This window comes from Gossypium raimondii, chromosome 3 (assembly GCF_025698545.1).
Source record: "Gossypium raimondii isolate GPD5lz chromosome 3, ASM2569854v1, whole genome shotgun sequence".
Classification (NCBI taxonomy): domain Eukaryota; kingdom Viridiplantae; phylum Streptophyta; class Magnoliopsida; order Malvales; family Malvaceae; genus Gossypium; species Gossypium raimondii.
Genome location: NC_068567.1, coordinates 61,570,578 through 61,581,245, shown reverse-complemented (window position 1 = coordinate 61,581,245; position 10,668 = coordinate 61,570,578). Strand labels below are relative to the sequence as shown.

Genomic DNA, 10,668 nt, shown 5'->3' with positions numbered 1-10,668 from the left:
TGTTCAGGAGATGAAATCAAAAAGATTTTGGGGTTTGAGGATTTTTTTTTCATATATATATTGTATATGTTGAAAACCAATTAGCATATAGCTGGCTCATGAGGTGCCCCATTGACAGAAAAATGGTATTCATGTGGAGGCCATGTTCTAACTTCTACACACCATTTCGGTCAAAATTTTATCAAGAGTCCCTGTTTCTCTATGAAAAATTCTTTAATTTAGTCCTTATATATTAAAAATTTATTCAAATCATCATGTGGTTAAAATTTATTCAAAATCTCAATTTATATAATTACTAAATTATTATTTTTTCTTTCAAAATAATAATTTTATTTTGGTAAACAAAAATAATAATTATTTATTAACTTTATGTCCTTTTCTATAGTTTGAGAAGTCAACATTTATGGTACACAAGCTGTTATCAATTTCTTTTAACTGTTTGTACAGGTATAAATTACCATGAATCACCAAGCAGGGACTTAAATGAATCACTCTTTTTAATAATTTTTTGATAGATGCATTGAAATCTAATTAAATTTAGAATTGAATACTAGACTTTATTTAAAAGATATCGAGAATAAATGATGACAAGGCGGGATGGTTTTCGCCTCACCCCGACCCCAATTCCAATGGCGAAATTAGAAAATTTGTTTAGGGAGAGCCGAAATTAAATTGTATATTTTTATAATAGTAAAAATACAATTTTACTATTTTAATAGTCTATATCTTTATAATTTTTAAAAAATTAAATCAAAATTTTATCATTTTGGGGCAAAATACAATTTTATCATTACTAATTTAAAATTTTATAAATCATAAAGGGTCTGAATAAAAAAATTCATTTTAGGGGGGTCAGAGCCCCTGCTAACCCCCTCGGCTCTACCACTACCCGATCCAACCCTCATTAAATATTATTTTATCTGCCTTTATTCTAGCCTATAAAATCAAAGTTATACCCAATTCCGATCCGACCTAACTAATTAAATAATTAGACTCATCCGACCTACCCAAAACTCGATTTTGCAAAAAGCTCGACCTTATGAAGTCTGAATTTATTTATCATCCTTAATATCAAGATTCTTATTGCTCAATTTCACCAAACCTAATCTTTTCGATATTAGCATTCGTCACCCCAATAAAACTAGCTTTTTACAATTTTTTCCCTCTTGTTATTAATCATGAGATTAAATAAAAGTGGTAAAAAACTATTTTGGTCTCTCTCAATTTCGAAATTGAGCAAATTGATCACTCTAAAAAATAGTAGCAATTTAATTACTTTCAATTTGAAAATGAGCAATTAAGAACAATTAATCACGACATTAATATCTTGAATAATTGTAAATAAATTTGATCGGTATAACAATAAATCTAGATTCTAAACAATTCAACAAATTTAACCTAAATAGTTACACATTCACATAAATGTTGCAAGATAAATTTGTTAGATCATATTACCAAATTGATGAATGTGTCAACTTTGAGGACTAGATTTATTATTATACCAATCAAAATGATATACAATTGACAAAAATATTAACATCGTAATTAATTATTTTAAAATTGACAAGGACTAAATTAAAAGAAATTAGAGAATTCTTTTTACCAATAAAATTCCAATGAATATGTTAAAAAGAAAACTAATAATGGACAGAGAAAAAATGGGGATTTTAGTGCTAATTTAAGGTGGCTTTTTGAAAGAATGGAGTGTTTGGGTGACCCACTTAGAAGTAGCCCCCATGTGGGTGACAATATTACATACCTTCTTGACCTTTATATTTATTTATGCTTTATATGGAATATATTTGGGTTCCATAATTTGTAACTTCAATATTATTTCAAGCCGCCAATCAAGCATTGGCTTGATACAGATAATTTGATAAAAAAAATATTTTAATTTCTTTCAATTTCGATATTGAGTGAATTGATTATTTTTAAAAATAAAATAATTTAATCACCGTCAGTTTGAATGTATTTTTGAAAGTAAGCAACTAATATCATAACGTTAATGTTTTGTCGTTAATTTTATATAAATTTGATTGGTACAATAGAAATTTTAGCTCTCGTAATTTATGCATTACATCAAATTAGGTCATGATTTAACAAATTTAACCCAAAATATTTTTGTAAATGTGTAAATGTTGAGGCTAAATTTGTTGAATTTTTTAAAATTAAGACCAAATTAACAAAATATGTAAACATCGAGGGCTAAATTTGTTATTATACCAATCAAAATTATGCATGATTGATTGAAGATATTATCGTTGTGGTCAATTGACTTTAATAGCTCATTTTCAAATTTGATAGAGATTAAATTACTCCAAAATTTTAGAGAGACTAATTTACTCAATTTTGAAATTGAAAGGGATTGAAGAGGTCTTTTACCCAAATAATTTTGGAATCTTATGTTCGAGTTTCACATTGTATAAATGTATGGATTTTCTTTCAAATTTATTATGGTTATAGTTAATTTGAGTTTAGTCAATTATTGAATTGGTTTTGGGTTTTCTATCAAATTTATTCTGGTTATTTGAGTTTGTTTTACCTTAATTAAATGTATGAGATTTCATCTAATTGGAACAGTTAATACAATTGCAGATTAACAAAAGAGATAAAATAACATTTAGTCCTTAAATTTGACAATTTTTCTCAATTATGTCGGTTAACCTTTTCTTGTCCTTGTTAATCTTGGAATTTGACAAATTTTTTCAATTTGGTCACTAAACTTGAATCCCATCAATGTATGATGATGTAGCACAGAAAATTTTTAATATATATATAATCGTGAAATGTTAAAAATATTATAAATTATAAACAAATTATATTTTTATCAATTTTTAAGCAATAACATAATATATTCTTAAAAGTACCATATCATTACACTTTAACAGAATCTAAATTTCTGGGCGAAATTTTGCTTCATAAAAACATTATCTAAAGCATTGACCACCAGCTTTTAGCTCTATATGATTAAATCAAATTGTGGGTATTTTAATGAAGTATTATTGGTTTGTAAAGCATCTTTCCTTAATATATACATGTATGAATGTATGTATATAAAAGCTCATATATACACCGACTTTTTCTTTTCTAATTCATAAAAATAAAACATTTTTTAGAATTATTCATGTTTTTAAATTAATATATATTAATTAAATTCAACTAATTAAAATAATTCCTCACTAGTTGAAACATTGAAGAGAGAACATTTAAATGGTTACATTACTTTCTAACTACCTGTTAGTTGGGAAATAATAAAAATGAGAGCATATAATTAATTATTTTTTTCATGTAGCTGAGTGAGTTGTAAGTGGAGAACTTTTTCCCACTATTGAAAGGAGTAGGTTGTGATCAAGTCGAGCCGAATTATTTGAATAGTGATAAACTCGAGTCCAAACATCAATTTTTAGGCTTGAACTTAAATCAAGACATAATCAAGTTATTACTTAAGTTCAAGTTCATTCGTAATTAAGCTTTGTTTGTAAGGGTAAAAATATAATTTTATAATATAAAATATATTAAAATAAAAAGCTCGATTAGGTTTGAGTTGAACTCAGTTGATAGCTTGAGCTTGACTAGAAAATTAATGAATCAAATCTGATATTTTTATCGAGATGAATTCAAACAGCTTGCGAACACCAACATTTCATTTTAAATTCCTAAAAAAGAAGAAAATTAATATAGGTCACCTTCAATCTTACATTAATTTGCTAATCAATCGAGTTTTTTGACTCCATAAACCGGATTAACAAAACGACAAACTCTTAATTTCACTTTCCAGAATAATAAAAATTCCACCACCAATAAAAGTGCATCAAATGCAAGCTCGATTATAAAATGGTGATTGATGAACATGGGAGCCATGATCCATATTTCATGATCTCAAAGTCTCAACCACCATAATCCAAAAATTGTAATTGTGTTAATTGACTTCTGTGTGGCTTTTCTACTTTTTCGGGGGGGCCCTCTGAGTTGCCCTTAGCTATACCGTACTGCACAAACATGCAAGTTGTGGGGCTATATTGCAAAAAATAGAAATCTAGGAAAAGAAAAAAGGACATCAATATGTTTTGCCCTTTGAAGATAAAAGTGTCAGATTCCTAAAAGTGTGGGTTGGAAATGGTACCCTGTCGATATTGCCGGTTTTATTTCCATCTCTTGGTGTCGAACTCCACCGTGAACATTTCAATGGAGGATAAGACTTGATGTTCTTTTCTTGATCCTCAAGCAATGTCTGCACCAGATGTACAAAGAGATATTAAAACAAAAAGCGAGTCAAATTCTGGAGAAGCACCGTTGATAACAACTGCGTTTTAACTCGATAACATGTGTTCAGCTTTCTACGAAAGTTTGTCACAAAATGTCGAAAACTTGTAGTAATTGCAAGACATCGATGAATATTCTCGGTCTTTCTAAAGATGGGGTCGGTTTAAGTTATGATACGAACCTGGCTATATAACCTGGTAAAACAAAATTAAGCTTGAAAGCACCTTCTGAGCTTTTTAGAACTTTGCTTTCCGGCATCAGGTGCTTCGGATTTTGGCTGTGAGAATTCTATATTGTTTGATTAGCATATCGAGTTTGTCTATCACGTCTAGCCCTGCCGTGTCCTCTCTTTTGGTTTCAAAACTGCTTCCACCTTCTTGGACTTCAATTTGTGGGTATCGTTGACATTTGTTTCAACATTATCTGAACTTCCAACAACAGGTTTCGGGTCAGTTTTGCAATTCTTGGATTTACGATTTGATCCTTTTGAATTCCTATTGGAGCCTTCCGAGTTTTCTTTCGAAGGAGATGGTTTTGTCTTTTCACCGGCTGGATTTAGCTTTGGCTTCTTATTAGCTTTTCCTTCACCAACTGTGTTTTCCATCTTGGATTTTTTAAACTCTGAATGCTTTCTTGTCCTTTTGTCATCTCTAGATTTCCGTTTTCTGGATTTGTTAGGGAGATCAGATGTGACTTGGCATTTGGTGTGCATTATTCGAATCATCACTAGCATCCTGCTGCTGAGCTTGTAACTTAGCTTTCCTTAGTTTCAACGTCTGCACATTATCTACGGTAAACTCCACAATGGGACGATGCTCGGGGCCAAACATTTCTGCAAACAACCAATGACAATTTAAGATTAGAAACAGAAAAGAAACAATGCCCTTGAGTAAACTTTTTCCCCTTCAATGTTATCGATAAACTGCCCTTCGATGCAGAATGCATGTAATCTAAAAGCAACGGGACATTACCAGGGTTATTGTTAAGAACCCTCAGGGCCCCAAGTGCATGCTGATGCTCCAAAAACTGATCAAAGGCAACCCCACGTGACTGATTTTTAATAACGACTTTTCCCTTCTTCACGGTTTCAAGAACTTAATCTGCACGAGTAATATCAGGGTTATGAAAGTACTCTAAATATGCATAAAATTATTACAAAGAATTATGAGAAATAAACATTTATATTAACAGATTAATAACTTTATCTAACCTGTCATATAACAGGCTTTTGCTTTGTAGCTTGTGAGGTAACTGCATCAATACAAAACTGTTTCAATTCTTTTTTGGTCATGGACTTTAGCAATTTGTATATAACGAATCTGGTCTTCGAAACATGGAAATTTGGAGACTGAAGCTTTGTCATTTTTTTTATCAATGCTACTATTATCACTTCCCTTCTCTCTTTCATTTAGCTGCCCTGCAAAACCACTAGAAATGAGATAGATACCCCATCTGCAAACATAAATATATGTATACTAATGATTACATAAATTGCCACTACAGAAAGGCACCAACTTCACCATATTTCAGGAATATCACTACATATTTGATATATAAAAGTCAACGATAAAAATTTCTACTATGTATCATGTATATAAATATGCATGTGTGTGTCTGTACTCTGTATGTGTACGATACACAGGCAAACACAGACATCACTTGAATATCCAATCAGAGAATTAATCATCATTCAGAAGGTCAATAACTAACACACTATAAGAAAACCATGCATGGCAGAAGAAACTTATTGCATATATGCGATTAACTTGCTAAAACCACTTCAATACTTTTCAAGAAATCTCTAATCTCGTGTCATTATCTTCTGCACTTTGATAACCATAAGAAATATTAGCTTCTTTATTTGATAATCAATATGTTTGATTGATCAATAAAGTTAAGCCAACTCATTTATCTCTAGATAATAATGCCAAAGACTCGGAGGAAAGAAGTTAATAAGCATCCTTGACAAGTAGATGAAATTCAGTTAAGGACAACAAACCATCATCTGAAGCAACAGCAGCATTAGTGCCACCACTGTAAAGTCTCTTTGGTACAGCCCAGTGAACAGCTATGGGTCTTTTGCCAAACATTTTCCCATTGAACTTTTGAATGGCCTGAAAATGAAAAACAACGTAAAAACAGGTAGCCAAAAAAAATCTCTAAATCTTCACCATTTTGGACTAAAGGATAAAAAACAGCAGTACATTTTCTGCATCCTGTTTACATGTGAATTTGACAATAGCAAAACCCTTAGATAACCTGGAAAATAAAGAGGAAAAACCATAACATAAATGAAAAGAAAACAAAAAATTGACAATTTTAAATGATTTTGTATGAAGAGAAGATAACCTTTTTCAGAATTATGCGGAAAAAATACATCCCAGACAAACCCTGCCACTGAAAACATATCCTTTATCTCATTTAATTTAGCCTGCAACAATGTTCAGCAACTACTTTAGATGTCAGTAATAGGGATAATCATATTAGTACACCATTAGCACCAACCAACCTTGAAAGGCAGATTTCTAATAATTAGTTTCCACTTTTGAGTCTTCGCACCCTGGGCCACAAGCACCAGATAAAAATAATTAGATAAAGTATGAAGTTAAAGAATTTCATCACTCATTCATTCATATACAAATAAGTACCGGTTGAATCATGACTGCTTTATCATGTTTACTTTACCTCACCACCCAGCTGGCGTGCCCAAACAATGCCTCCCTGTATCTCTTTTTGGTGTATCTTTGCCACAGCAACATGAGCTGATTTAACACTTGTGAAAAGTACAGCTGAAGCATCCATTTTGCATCCATCTTGTGCAAGACCTAGTAAATTTTGCATTTTATGGTTTGGTATTAATCCTCAGAAAAAGCCTTGGTTTATCAATCAAGTTTCAATCCAATCACCGTGTGTGATATATGTTATAATAAAATACAATGATCGACAACATTGGTAGCACCTAAATAGTGAAACTCAACAGATTTTTGGTCAATGGATAACCAGGTGTGTGTGGAAAGCCATTACGGCAGTGGTGAATACACATGCAAAAGACAAGCACATAATGCATTAGAAGCTACATCAAATACCGCACATCACAACCAGATAGCTTATATCATAAGTTATTTTTCAACTGATAAATATGTCTATAAAGAATATGGAACTATCATTAGAGCTCTTCAAATCTAACATTACTCTATTAATAAGCTTTCATTTTTCTTGTTTCTCATAGGGTAAAAAAGAAGAATTCAGTTAAACGGTACCAAAGAACAACATTTTGACTTACCATGTTGGTCAAGCTCTTCTTTTGGAAGAGGATAAGTTACAGCACAGACCATGCCACTTTCCTTTGCACATCGATGAACAGCTTCGGCCATCTCAGTATTACGAAGACCACCAAATATAACTGTCCTAGTAACCCTTCATAATATTGACAGTAGAATAGAAACGTCATGCCTTAATGTGTCAGAAAGTGAATACTATAATTTTCGATAAAAAACTAAACGTGCATAAAATAACATGTTTCTAATATAATGTGGAAAAATATATGTTTCAAAGATTCATTTCATGAGTAAAATCGGCTGCCAGGAACTAGACAATGGTGTTAGAGGTCCATATCTAATTACAATATTTGATACTACAAAGAATTCAGTACCTCTGCTTTTCTGAACAATTCTCTTTATCCGCTAAATCAGCACAAAGTGCTGCCACTTTTCTAGGTTGCACAGGTTTCTCTGGATTCGCATTCAAAGTATCAAACAAAAAGCAGGAAAGAAAACAAGTAGTTAACAAGAATAACAGAAAAAACTTCGTAAGATGTAACCTAGTTTTGGCATTCTCGAACCATGCCCGTCCACAGTTGAGGTAAAACCATCTGTATCATTCTTTGTCTCCACGGCATCATCTGCGACAGCATATATTAAAGTTAGTAGAACACATACATACAAATCTATAAGCTAGAACTATATAAAAGTATACAAACCTTGGGTTGCTTTCGACCGCATGTTTAACTCCAATTTTCCGACCTCCAACCGATGAACCATTTTTCAGCTCAATAGCTCGCGTGGCATCTTCAGTAGCAGCACTAAAGAAAAAAAATACACCAACCAATACAACGGATAAACACGAAAATTCATCACCGAACCAAGCAAGGCAACCACAACAACAACAACAAATCTAAAATGAACCCCAATTTAACTTAGAACTGAACGAAACCGAAACATGTTCAGTTGACCCTATGAACAGATATTAAAAGAACATATATTATCAGTGTTCTTCCGAGCAAACAATTAATGAAAAAATCTAAATGCTGTGCTTTAAAGTAGTATATATCCTTTCTTTGTAACCATAAAGCAACGCCTGATTGGACCAACATCGCTAAATGTTTCTTCAAGCTAGAATAATATTAAAATTTAAATTTAAAAAAAAAAAAGAACAATAGTATTGAAGCTAATTTTTTCGCAGTATAAGAAAATTTACCTGAGAATTGGTGAAAGAGTACAACAAGTTCGAGACGAAGGCAGTGGAAGGTGAGTGTTCGGATTCGGGCCTCTTTTCGGATCTCAGTTTTCCCCATTGATGACTGCTGAGGAAACGGAGCGAAAATTTGAAACCGGGAACTAAAATCCCCCAAACCTCAGAGCACTTAGATGAAGCGTAGCGGGGTTTAGAAATTGGGTCGGGTCGAATCGGGAAATGAAAATTGGATTTTGTGGACTGGGGCTCCGGTTGGATGGAAAATGGACCCAAAACACACGGCCTGAATTTGGATCATCTAACTGCTTGAAATTTGAATCTTGAACTACTATTAGGATTGTTGAGGATGATGGTCTGCTTCACGATAAGTTTTCGAAGTGTCATTTATTAGGTAGTTGAGTGAATTCTCAATAATCAAAAGTATTGTTCCTTAAAGAAGAATTTTGTTTCCTACGTTCTGTGAAGAGTCATTATACCATGAGCGGTTACCTTGAGAACATGGTTCACAAAGTCGAGAATACCAAAAAATTGACATAATAACATCTTTAACTCTTAATATTTATAGATCGTGTCAATATAGTCATGTTCCTAAAAAAAGTTAGCCCTCAACATTTACACATTGTATAATTCGGTCTTTTTTGTAGTTTTATTTTTATTTATGACATCGAGGATTAATTTTAAAAGATTCATAAAAGATGAAGGTTACTATCTTGGGTTTTGGGTATTTCTATTTTTGTATATTTTCCATCAAATTTAGCTAATTAATTTGTTTTATTTTTAGCTCTTTAAGTGAAAAGATTACAAAGAAAAGCAAAATTAAAAAAAGATCAAATTGCAAAATGTGTAAATGTTGGGGACTAATTTTTTATAATCGAAGCTAAATTGACACAACATATAGATGTTTCTATCAATTTTAAAAACTACCACGTCATCTTCTATTAGCTATTCAACGGTTGGTGACCAATAAAGATAAAGTTGAATAATTAAGTTACTCTTTTATAACTTTTTTATAATTTAATGACTAAAAAATAAATTTAACAAAAGTTAGATGACTAACCAGGCAGTTTACCCATAGAAAAAGTACCAAAATGAAAAGAAGTTACCAAATTAAAGTAATAACTGTTGTTTTATCCAATCATTGATTGACTATACGAAAAGCATACATGCATGGTCAAGTTGCTTGTCTCAGTCTAAGAATTTTGCAGACTTTTTTCTTTCGTGGTGATTAATGTTTTCATTTATTGTGGTTATTGGTTTTCACAAACTCTTTTTAAATATTTATTCTCACCTAACCATATATGGAATAAAAGGTCCCATCACTATGCTACCATGCCCCCCATAATCAAAGATGGGGCTAATTTATGAGTTAATTGCACTAATCATCCCTAAATTATAATCTTTATTTTAATTTAGTCTATAAATTTTAAGGCATTTTAATAATATTTTAAATTATTGATATTATATCGATTTGGTTTTTTATTATTAAAATTGTTATTTAACCGTTAAATAACACGTCAAATCTTATATGACATAATTTAAAATGAAAGTTTTAAAGAAGCAAAAATCTCAAAACTAATATTATTATAATATTCGATGTTCTTTAAAATTTTCATTTAAAATTATGCCACATAAGATATGGTATCTCATTTAACAGTTAAAATAATAATTTTAGTAATGGAAGGACCTTAACATCGATAGTTTAAAGATGTAATTAGAATACTTTGAAGTTTTGAGACCAATTTAAAATAAGGGTCATAGCTTGGGGATATCTGATGCAATTAACTCTAATTTATCAAACATCTTCAGACTCGATCAAAATGTTTTCAAGTTTAAAGATTGATTTAAAATTTAATCATAATTCGGGACATTTGATGTAATTAATCCAAAATTGAATTGTAGATATGATTGTGCCACAAAACCATAAAAGGGTTG

At 31.3% G+C, this 10,668-nt stretch overlaps 1 pseudogene; it reads right to left on the bottom strand.

The window, feature by feature from the left end:
* Positions 1 to 3,801: 3,801 nt before the first annotated feature.
* Positions 3,802 to 9,236, bottom strand: LOC105796041 (uncharacterized; annotated as a pseudogene).
* Between the last annotated feature and the right edge of the window lie 1,432 nt (positions 9,237 to 10,668).